The 12,309-nt window shown below is 51.2% G+C and overlaps 1 protein-coding gene across 1 annotated transcript in view; it reads left to right on the forward strand.

The window, feature by feature from the left end:
- Positions 1–12,309, forward strand: part of APOE (apolipoprotein E) — a 276,148-nt gene that overhangs the window by 109,584 nt on the left and 154,255 nt on the right. The gene's annotated exons all lie outside the window — the stretch shown is intronic.

Below are 12,309 nucleotides of genomic sequence, written 5' to 3' on the forward strand. Positions count from 1 at the left end.
AAAATGTCTGAGTCGTTCCTACTTTGCACGCCCTTTACTACTGCTACCCATATTCCTATTCCTGCTATGTACTGTGGGGGGGGGGGAGGTAGGGCCTCAACCCCCTGAGCTGCTCCTCTCCCCTGCTGTTCACAGCCCCAGCGTCATTTTTGGGGTGTGTACAAACGAAGCAATCCCTCTCAACCGGCAGCCATAGTGGCTACTGCACACTCCCTTCTCCCTGCATTAGGTTTTACAGGATCTATAATTGGCTTGGATCCCCTCTGTCCCTGCCCCCTCCCCGTGAAGCTTAACTCAGAAGCTCCATGGGACCAGACAGAGATGCTAGCCTGCCCCCCACCCTTGCAGAGATTTTTGGGGGTGAAGATCAGTTGCATGCCCTCCTCCCCTCCTGTCCCTGTGCAGCCAGAGACTGAGTGTAAATCATGTTTATAAGTTATGGGAATTAAAGAATCTTTTACAGAAGAGGGGGGGGTGAAACCCCTGAACCCGCAAGGGGAGAACCGCCTCCCTTTCCCCTGCGAAGTTGGAAACGCCTGTTTCAATAAATTACCATGTACCACGCGTCCGGTCTGAGTGTGTCTCCTACTGATTTCATTCTCTTATTCCCCAAGAATGTGCTCGTGTGGGGTTCTCCGTGGCCGCCTGATGGGGTTCATGAATTCTGGGCTGTGCAGCACAGCAATGGGAGTTCCACGGTCAAATCTCGCTCCGCTGTGAGCTTAGTAGGAGCCAACAAGAACAATAGAAAAGCCCTGCTGGATCAGACCAAGGCCCATGAAGTCCAACAGTCTACTCACACAGTGGCCAACCAGGTGCCTCTAGGAAGCCCCCAAACAAGATGACTACAGCAGCAGCATTCTGCCTGTGTTCCACAGCACCTAATATAATAGGCCTGCTCCTCTGACACAAGATAATAGGGATGCATCATGACTAGTATCCATTTTGACTAGAAGCCATGGATAGCCCTCTCCATGTCCACTCCCCTCTTAAAGCCTTCCAAGTTGGCTGCTATCACCACATCCTGGGGCAGGGAGTTCCACAATTTAAGTATATGTTGTGTGAAGAAAGCCCCATGGCGCAGAGTGGTAAGCTGCAGTACTGCAGTCCAAGCTCTGCTCACGACTTGAGTTCGATCTCGACGTAAGTTGGTTTCAGGTGGGCGGCTCAGGGTTGACTCAGCCTTCCATACTTCCGAGGTCGGTAAAATGAGTACCCAGCTTGCTGGGGGTAAAGGGAAGATGACTGGGGAAGGCACTGGCAAAACCACCCTGTAAACAAAGTCTGCCTAGTAAACATTGGGATGTGACATCACCCCATGGGTCAGGAAGGACTCGGTGCTTGCACAGGGGAACTTTACCTGTGTGAAGAAATACTTCCTTTTACCTGTTTTGAATCTCTCACCATCCAGTTTCAGCAGATGACCCTGCATTATCGTATTAGAGGGAGAAAAGCTTCTCCCTGTGGTTCCATATCATGCATAGTTTTATAGATCTCTGTCATATCTCCCCTTAATTGCCTTCTTTCTAAGCTAAACAGCCCTAAGCGTTTTAACCACTCCTCATAGGGCAGTTGCTCTTTCTCAGCCTCCGCAGCAATACAGAGGCTATGGCAGGGGTGGGGAACCTTTTTCATGCCAAGGGTCATTTCCATATTTATAACAACATTCGAGGGCCATACCAGTTGTAGATATGGAGGGGGGGAGAGGCTAGAGTTGCCAGGTCTCCAGCCACCACCTGGAGAAAGGGAGGGGAAGGAAAGGAAGGAAGAAAAGAGAAGGAGAGAAAGAAAAAGGGAGGGGTTCCCAGCTTCCCCCCCTCGCACACACGCAGGCATGCCCCTGGCTGCGCAAGTGGCCGGGAGCCATCAGGGAGATGCCTCTGCGGCTTCTCCCGCCTTTGTGTGCGCCGCACACACACACGCCAGCCTGCCCCCAGCCGCTCTCCATGGAGGAGAAGCCTCCACGGCTTTTCCCGCCTTCGCACACGCACGCAAGCCAGGTAGCCAGCCCCCAACCGTGGGAGCGATCAGAGAGAAGCCTCCGCGGCTTCCCCCTGCTTCGTCATCACTCAAGGACAAGCCTGCATACCGAAGCCTGTTTGAAGCTCTGGGAACCGTCCTGGGAACAGCAGCTATGTTTGTGTTCTGTAATCACTTGCAAATATCATAGCCTTTATACTGCTGAGTGTTAGACAGCGAGCTCATTGCTGTCAGCTTTTCTTCATGCTCTGTACTCCTATTTAGACCAAGTAAAAACCAGCTTCTTTTGGACCTGGCTGTCTCGATGTGGTTTGTTTTGGTTCTGATTTAGGCCAAGGGCTTACATTCTGACAGCAATCCTTCATCACCCTTATTATCAGTCAGGCTGGAGCCCAGGAGGGTTCTCCTGCCACTCGGATGGGAGCTAAGACAGAGCTCTCCGAGTGAGTTTACCGTGGCTGGAGCCCCGTGTGGTTCACCCCCGGTCCCGATGGATCTGTTCCCTGGGTAGCGGGTTCCTCGCCGGAGCCCTGATACCTTCTTTTTAGGACGCCCTAGACAACGTTCAACGGGCAGAAGTGGAACGTAGCCGCCTGACTGGACTTGTATGGGCGCAGCACGGAGGCCAGCGCCCGCCACAACCTCCTGGCGTCAAATTGTCCAGTGGAGGATGCTCGACTGGCCCGGGTGTGCGGAGCCGGGCCAAAAACACTGGCGTAACGGATGGTTGCACTCTTCCACGGAATGACCTCGACCACCACTTCAATGGCCGGGATTGATAAGCTGTCAACCCCAGCCTCTGGTGTCAGCGCAGCAACCTTAGCGGTTCGGATCCAGCCGCGACTGGATCTTCCGGATCAAACCGGACCTATTCCGGCATGGGAGCAGGAGGCTCTGCCACTAGTTACCATGGCCCTGACCACCAAACTCGAAGCAGACCAAGTTTTGGCGGATCGTAAGGGGGTCAAAGAGGACTTGCACTATGAGGACACTCTCTGGGCTGCAAACCTCCGAATCAGCCAGCCCCGTCGCTTAGGTGATGCGGGCGAGGATATGTTTTTGCTCCAAAAGCACAAGCGGGTACACGTAGACCGAGTGGCCCGCTTGCAGGATCAGATGAACTTTTGGCTTCACGACAACGACTGCTTGCAGCAGATACAAGCCGAACCGGATGACTCGGCCCCAGCTCCACAACCAGGGTCTCCTGATCAGGCTCAACCGCAGCAACCTGCGGCACCTCTGGGCGGAGCGCCCATGTTGCCAGTAACTCCAGCAGTGCCTGTGGCGCCAGGAGACTCCGGAGCTCCCGTCCTGCCACCGCCAGGAAGGCCAGGGGCCCCGTTCCTTGGATCTACACCAGCACCCGTAATACTTCAACGCAGAGGCACCGCGGCCGCCCGCAGTACAACGCCGGGTCGGTTCACACCCCCTGCATTTTATTTCAGAGATTCTCCCGGTCTTTCTACTTCTACAGACCCCTCCGGGTCTCGGATTACAAGTGCCCCAGTGGGGGACAATTCTCCATCTTTGGACGGAGATCACCTCCGGGATACCCCAGCGCTAAACCTGGACTCGCCTCTTGACCTGTCAAATAACCGGTCACAGCCTGCGGTGAATGGAACGTCCCCGCAGACCCCCGCAGTTTCTCCTGTAAAACCTACGAAACCGACGAAGGTGAAAGAAGTAGAAAATACGATGTATGTGGACGCAGTGTTACAACGCTATAAAGGGGGTCCCCAACTGCCTGTCAGGGCACTTATTGACTCCGGCTGCGGTCGCACTTTAATTAGTGAAACCACATTCGCAGCTCTCAAAGTCAAGTCCGAGGCGCTACCAGCTCCCGTCCAATTTGCCCAGATGGATGGAAGCCATTTCAAGGGGGGCCCAGTTGATCATCGCACTAAAGGGGTGGCGATGGGTATTGGCTCTCATTGGGAGCAAATAGACTTTACCATAGCCCCTATCCGATTCGAGGTGGTCCTAGGAATTAATTGGATTAAGGGTCATAATCCCTATATAGATTGGGAGACGGACACTATCTCCTTTACCAGTTCCAAATGTGAACAGCACCGGCAGCACGTCGCGCTGCTGGCTCCACCCGCTCCGGCATTGACCTCTGATATCCCATCGCCACCGTCCCTGCCCGATGTATACCAAGTCCTTGCCGATGTCTTTGACATTAAAGAATGCGATGCCTTACCACCCCACCGTGCCACAGACTGTGCAATTGAAGTAGTAAAGGACTGCACACTGACCAAAAGCAAGATTTACCCTATGAGCGCTTCCGAGCGCACTGTGCTTCGGGACTTTTTGGATAAAAATCTTGCTCGAGGGTTCATCCGACCATCGAACGCTCCTAACTCTGCTCCTGCGTTCTTTGTCCGAAAAAAGGAGGGCGACCTGCGTCTATGCATTGACTTTCGAAAGCTCAACGCAGTCACCCAAGCCAACGCCTACCCCATACCATTGATTTCGGATATTTTGGGACAGTTACAAGAGGGATGTATATTCTCCAAATTGGACCTAGTAGAAGCTTACTACCGCGTCCGTATCCGCGAGGGGGACGAACCCCTCACTGCCTTCTCCAGCTGTTTTGGAATGTTTGAATTCCTCGTGATGCCCTTCGGGCTAAAAGGGGTCCCGGGGGTCTTCATGCAGCTCATCAACGAAATACTACATGATTTGCTGTACCGCAGGGTGGTGGTTTATTTGGATGACATCCTTATTTATTCAAAAACCATGGAGGAACATGTTGCTCTGGTCAGAGACGTTTTACAACGACTCCGTAACCACCAGCTCTATGCAAAACTGTCCAAGTGCGAATTTCACCGAAAGCAGATAACTTTCTTGGGATACATAATCTCTCATCGTGGCCTTAGCATGGACCCCGCTAAAGTCCAATCGGTACTTGACTGGACTCCGCCCTCCACCCGCAAGCAAGTGCAGCAATTTCTGGGCTTTGCTAATTTCTACCGCGGTTTCATTCCCAACTTCGCTCAAGTGGCGTTGCCGATCACTGACCTCCTGAAAACAAAGGGTAAAGGGGTTTCTGCAACGTTGCCCTCTGCCAAAATACTATGGACTGATCAATGCCAATCCGCCTTTGTAGCCCTCAAATGGCTTTTCACTTCTGAACCGGTCCTACAGCACCCAAATCCGAACCAAATGTTTATTGTACAGGTCAATGCGTCTGACGTAGCCATGGGGGGGGCCCTACTCCAGAGAGGACCGGACGGTCTCCTTCACCCCTGTGCCTACTTCTCGAAGAAGTTTACACCTTCCCAATTAAACTGGCCCATATGGGAAAAGGAAGCTTCAGCCGTCCACCATGCCCTTATGCTGTGGAGGCAATTCCTGGAGGGGTCTGGGATCCCCTTTGAAGTTTGGACCGATCACAAAAATCTAGCTGCCCTCACGGGGACCCATAAATTGTCCGCAAAACAACAGCGTTGGGCGGACTTCTTTGCTCAATTCCGTTTTGTTCTCAAACATGTACCTGGGAAACAGAACGTGCTTGCAGATGCCCTATCCCGGTTGCCTCAATACCCAGTAAAATGAGATCGGCCGACAGACTCGTTGTTTACTCCGGCGCAAAGGGAAGCCCTACCCCTACTGGTCGTGCAAACCCGGGCCCAAACCCGGCTCCAGCAGGGGAACCATACCGTAGCTGACAAGGTATCCAGCCCTAACCAGAAGGCTCCCTCGCCTGTCTCCCTTGCGCCAACTGTATCCAGAGCTCCACAGCAACCAGCCTCTCCTCCCCCTCCACCACCATCAACTCCTGCTTCTCCCTCTCCCACAAACGGAGAGGGGGTGATCATCTCCAATACCTTCCTGGACTCCCTTCGGGCTCAGTGCCTAGCCGAACGCACTGCCCAAACCTTGCCCCAAGGTGTACTCGAGCAAGGTGGTTGTTGGTACAAAGAGTCAAAATTATACGTGCCTAAAATACGTCGAAGAGAAGTTCTACAGTTAGCCCATGGAGCTAAGACAGCGGGACACTTTGGGTTCCTGAAAACTCTTCACCTATTGCGCAGACAGTTTTGGTGGGGGGGGGATGCGTTCTGATGTGGACTCCTTCGTTCGCAGCTGCCCTATCTGTGCCACAGTCAAACGTTCTCAAGGCAAACCCCCAGGACTACTGCAGCCGCTGGAAATCCCCAGTAAACCCTGGGAAGTGATTGCCATGGATTTCATGACGGATCTCCCCCTTAGCGGGGGCAAAACTGTACTATGGGTTGTTACTGACTTATTTTCCAAACAGGTACATTTGGTTCCCTTAGCGGGTATTCCCTCCGCCCCCAAGTTGGCCCGTCTCTTCCTGTCACATGTCTTCCGGCTACATTCGTTTCCGCGCAAGATAATCTGCGACCGCGGAAGTAGTTTTATTGCTAAATTTTGGAAAGCTTTTCTCAAATTAGTGGGGGTGGAGCAAGGGTTGTCTAGTGCTTACCATCCTCAAACGGATGGGCAAACTGAACGTGTCAATGCTGTACTGGAATGCTATTTGCGTTGTTATGTCAATTATCACCAAGATGACTGGGTAGAACTGTTGCCTTTTGCAGAATATGCTTACAATAATGCTGTGCATCAATCTACTGGCTTCAGCCCTTTCTATGCTGTGTATGGTCAGGACTTCGGTCCTATTGCCCCTGTAGAAGGGTCTGAGGGGGAGGGGGATCCTGATGTCGCCTCATGGGCGCATGCCCTCCGTACTACTTGGCCCTGGCTGATTAGCAACCTGGACCGAGCCAAACGCAAGTACAAAGCGCAAGCTGATAAGCATCGCTCCCCCAGTAAGGACTTTCAAGTCGGGGACTTAGTATATCTTTCCACCAGAAATCTGCGCTCCACCCGTCCTTGTCACAAACTCAGTGCCAAGTACATTGGCCCATTTCCTATCGCCCGAATCATTAACCCTGTCGCCGTGGAATTGACTCTCCCCAAAACCTTAAGGCGTATCCACCCCGTCTTCCATGTCAGTCTCCTGAAACCCCATGTCGCCTCCTCGGACTGGCATCCAGAGCCGCCTCCCGAACAACCAGTGATGGTGGGAGGGGAGGAACATTTCGAGGTGTCCAAGATCCTGGATTCACGTATACACCATGGATCTCTGCAATACCTAATTCGCTGGAAACATTTCCCCCCTGCCTATGACGAATGGGTGCGTGCACAAAATGTCTCCGCCCCCCGCTTAGTAAACGCCTTTCACACCACCTACCCGGACAAGCCATCCCCCTTGCCAGGAGGAAGGGGGCCTTAAGGGGGGCAGGATGTCAGGCCTGTATCTCAGTTACTTTGTTTTGCTTTCGTTTCTATCGCTGACCTGACTACTGACTAAGCTCAAGGACAAGCCTGCATACCGAAGCCTGTTTGAAGCTCTGGGAACTGTCCTGGGAACAGCAGCTATGTTTGTGTTCTGTAATCACTTGCAAATATCATAGCCTTTATACTGCTGAGTGTTAGACAGTGAGCTCATTGCTGTCAGCTTTTCTTCATGCTCTGTACTCCTATTTAGACCAAGTAAAAACCAGCTTCTTTTGGACCTGGCTGTCTCGATATGGTTTGTTTTGGTTCTGATTTAGGCCAAGGGCTTACAGGGGGTTATTTTAATAGAATTGATTCTCAAGAATATCCAGCCACTCCTGGTATTTGTGGGGTGCTTGCTAGAATGAATGATCATGTACACGAAATGCTTCCTATGCTCTCTGTTGCTATATTAGTGCAAACAGGATCAATCCCTTCCTGAGATCAAAATCCTAGCCTCTAGGTGGGAATCCTGCTCAACTGATGTAGTTGTTGCCATCGCACAGATATTGAAAGGAATATTTTCTGCATTTTGTTGTTTGGGGCAGGCCCAAAGTTTGGCGTGGAGGCCAAGTTTTGCTGTGAGGAAGTTCCATGTTTCAATTATTTACAGCTGCAGAAAGAGAATCAGTTATATTTATTTATGTTACTTATAGCCCGCCTTTCTTACTTGGACTCAAAAGTGGATTACACAGAGTGAGTCAATACAATCGACAAGATGAGACATTCAATAAACAATGAAACAGGATTTGGGTTGCAGATCCAACCAGTAGTCTAAAAACAGAACTGAAGTAAAGCATTAATGTTAACATGATACATTAAATGATGCAAAATTACACAGTGGGATCCAACCCACAGCAGACTATATATACACAGTAGTCCAGACCACAGTCCCCAATAATTTATTCAAGTAACTTGTGTGAAGCCTTTTGTAACAGTGCTGCCCTGTTGCCTGCATGGAAGAGCCCTCTTAAATAATTCTGCTTTGCATAGTTTGTGGAAAGCCAGCAGGGTGGGAAATACCCAGTGAGATCTTTGAAAGGAGGATTGATGGAGGGGGGGCGGCGGTTGGAGGGTAACTTCTCTCTAGTGCAGTAGTCGTCAAACTTATTAGTCAAGAGAGCCAAATATCAACAGAACAACCATTGAGATTTCTTTTGAGAGCCAAATTTCTTAAACTATATAGGTAGGTACACTGTTTATTAACTTAATAAACTTTAATTAAAGTTTTAAGTCTTAATTAAACTATAGGTACACTGAATAAAACTTGATATCATACTTAATAATGATCTTATTTATTGATAAAAATTAAATTGTAAGTAAGGTATCCATAAAATTAAATCATGATAATGACTGACAAACACTTAATGTGAACAATGGCCTTGCACCTCCTTGGAAAGTTTGGGTAAATCAGGTTTGTATGTTGTTTTTAATTTTAGGCATGATCCCAGGTTCTCATCAATAAGACGACTTCTCAATTTACTCTTGATAAGGTTCATGCTTGAAAAAGATTGTTTGCATGAATATGTAGAACCGAAAAGGGAAAACAGCAAACGCTAGTAGAGGAAGGGAGGGGGGAGGAATGGAGAAAAGAAGGAAGGAACTGGGAAAGAAAAGAAGCAAGAAAGGGGGGAGGGATGGAGAAAGAAAGAGGAAGGAAGGAAGGAAGGAGCTGGGAAAGGAAAGGAAGGAACTGGGGAAGAAAGTATGAAAGGGAAAAAGGAAGGAAGGAAGGAAGAGTGGGGGGAGGGACAGAGAGAAAGAAAGAGGAAGGAAGGAACTGGGAAAGGAAAGAAGGAAGGAACTGGGGAAGAAAGGATGAAAGGGAGGAAGGATGGAAGAGTGGGGAGAGGGACAGAGAGAAAGAAAGAGGAAGGAAGGAACTGGGGAAGAAAGGATGAAAGGGAGGAAGGATGGAAGGAAGGAAGAGTGGGGGGAGAGGCAGAGAGAAAGAGGAAGGAAGGAACTGGGAAAGGAAATAAGAAAGGAACTGGGGAAGAAAGGATGAAAGGGAGGAAGGATGGAAGGAAGGAAGAGGGGGGAGAGGCAGAGAGAAAGAGGAAGGAAGGAACTGGGAAAGGAAATAAGAAAGGAACTGGGGAAGAAAGGATGAAAGGGAGGAAGGATGGAAGGAAGAGTGGGGGAGGAATGGAGAAAAAAAGAAGGAACTGGGAAAGGAAAGAAGGAAGAAAGAAAGGGGGAGGGATGGAGAAAGGAAGAGGAAGGAAGGAACTGGGAAAGCAAAGAGAAGGAAGAAACGGGAAGAAAGGATGAAAGGAAGGAAGAAAGAGTGGGGGAGGGACAGAGAGAAAGAAAGAGGAAGGAAGGAACTGGGAAAGGAAAGAGAAGGAAGGAACTGGGGAAGAAAGGATGAAAGGGAGGAAGGATGGAATGAAGGAAGAGTGGGGGAGGGACAGAAAGAAAGTGTCAGGTCTCAGCAACATGTTGCGTTCCTGGTAATAAAGACTTCTCTCCAGACGGTGCAGTGAGTTAAAAGTTTTATTTCAGAAAGTCAGCGAGTTCAGCAGATCATAGAAACTTAAGGCTAGAATACAGGCATGGGGAAATATCGGTACATATATAGGGTAAATACAATGGGGTTGATTAGGTTTTAGAAACAAAGAGACAATACAGAAGTTAACTACCGGTAAAGACTTAAGACAACACATACAGGAAATAAACGCGTGCCTTAACTGGCTGATCTTCCCGGGCTCCCGGCATTGTCTTGCGGGACCCGGTATCAGATCAGCGATTACTCGGGCGGGTCTCCATTGAGGTGCAGATCTTGGGCAGGAGACCGGGTGCAAACGGGGAGGAATGGAGTGCACAAAAAACTCCATTTTATCCGTGGGGGGAACCATCTTGTTTCGTATCCGGCGCCGGCAGAGAGCCTATCTGACAGAAAGGAAGGAACTGGGAAAGGAAAGAGAAGGAAGGAACTGGGGAATAAAGGCAGCCTGGAGCTGGACTTTTGGGAGCCGCCTGAGGGGGACGAGGAGGAGGAAGGCGGCGAGGAGGAGAGTTTACCCCTTCCAAGTGGGCCAGTGATTAAGGCGCGAAATCCACCCCCGCCCTGGAAGTTCCCCCGCAAGATCCCGGCCGGGCAAGACGCGGCCTGCGCAGGGGGCGGGAAGGCGATGCTCCAGACTGGCTCCAAGCTCTCAGTCTGAGGCACGGGGAGGGCAAAGCGAGCTCGGTCCTGGCCCAGGAAACATCATCGCCTTCCCCGCCTGGGGCCAGGCGGAGCCAACAGGAGGAGGAGGAGGTGGGGGGTGAGAGGTTGCCCAACTCTGGTCGCCCATAGAGACAGAGGAGGGAAGGTGGCGGCAGCCGAAACAAGGACCAGACAGCCACGCCTCATTCTTCACAGTGGAGAGAAGGAAGGGAGGAGGGAGGGAGGGAGGAGCCCCCTCTCTGCCAAACCAAGGCGCGCAGCCGGGCGGCAGGAAAAGATGGGGGGTGGCAGCTGAGGGGCTCTTGTCATTCTCTGGCCGCCGTCGCAATGGTGGGAGGCAGGGACGGCGCTGGGGCGAGAAGGAGGAAGGGCCACTCCTTCCTCTCTCGGAGACCCTCCCGCTGCTTCGGCCGGCCTAGGGTGCTGCTTCCACATGTGGGAAGAGCCGCACTCAGGGGCCCAAAGAGCCACTTGCGGCTCGGGAGCTGCGCTTTTGTGACCCCTGCACTAGTGGAACCGGAACTCATTCTGCAAAGTAAACATATGCAAACGGTTGAATTTGCAACAAAGGTTATTTGGAATCTTTGTATGATTGGTGCACATCCTAGGGAGGGAGTGAATGACTATCATGGCCCTTTTGGGATCCTTTCCTAGTTTTATTCAGCTTTGCCTATGCACTGACTTGAGGACTAAAAACTTGGGGCTGTTGTTTGAAGGGTGAGATTCTCTGGAGGGGGTGTTTCAGCATGCAGATTCCAACTGCAGGGTGACCAGTGGATATGCTGCCGTTCCAAAGCAGCTGAGTTGCCAAGGGGGACAGTAGCCGGTGAGCCAGTTTACGGAGGCCAGCAAACCTTTTCCAGTCGGGGTGTGTTTTAAACTGTTCCTGTTGGAGAGAGAAGAGCTGTTAACCCACATGTCCATCTAGTCCAGTGGCCTTGGAAGCCGTTTTCCCTTTATCACCCAAAGGCTGTGTACTGTTTGCCCAGCTGAGGACTTGAAGGACTTCTCCTAGATGTAAGCAGTGTTCTGAATGACCAGGTTCAAAATGGCCAGCAGGAGAGGAATGTGGCTGGCTAGCTTGTGGGAACTACAGAGGCCAGGGTGGGGTCAGGCTTCCAGACAGGTGTTTGCCTAAGTGGATATTGCTGGGCAACATCCACTGAGGGGCAGGAATTTGGGGAAGAGAGGTGTACCACCTGGGATGTCTGCTGATCAATTGACTGGCTGATTTCCACCCAACGGCTCTAGGTCCATCCATCCCTAGGGTTGCCAGGTCCTCCCAGCCACTGGCTGGCAATGTTGGGGTAGGGTTGCCAGATCCAGGTTGAGAAACTCCTGGAGATCTGGTGACAGAGCCTGGGGAGGACAGGGACCTCAGTGAGGCACAAAGCCATAGAGTCCACCCTCCAAAGCATCCATTTCCTCCAGGGAAACTGATCTCTGTAGCCTGGAGATGAGCTGTAATTCTGGGGGATCCCCAGGTCCCACCTGGAGGCTGCTGGCATCCCTAGCCCTCCCTGATGGAGCATCTGCTTTGCATGCAGAAGGCTTTTCACCACTGGAGGCCCAAAGAGAGAATATTAAAAAGTTTGAATCCATGAGGCCTAGGGCCAGTAGATCAGTTGTGTTTGCAGCCCCCGTGGGGCTAACTGGCTGGGGTTTGGGCTATCCCGCTGGGATTCTGTCCGCGGCTCTTCTGCCATCAACTGCCACACCCTCTGCCAGACATTGTCAGTAGCAAGATGGCCTTTGCCTTGTGCTCTCTTTAGCTTCTGGTCTTTCTCATTTCCCTTGTCTTTCCTGGGCCTTTGTCCACATTGCCTGCCAGCGTGGAGTTCTAGTAT

The sequence above is a fragment of the Euleptes europaea genome, chromosome 3 (assembly GCF_029931775.1).
Source record: "Euleptes europaea isolate rEulEur1 chromosome 3, rEulEur1.hap1, whole genome shotgun sequence".
NCBI classification, from domain to species: domain Eukaryota; kingdom Metazoa; phylum Chordata; class Lepidosauria; order Squamata; family Sphaerodactylidae; genus Euleptes; species Euleptes europaea.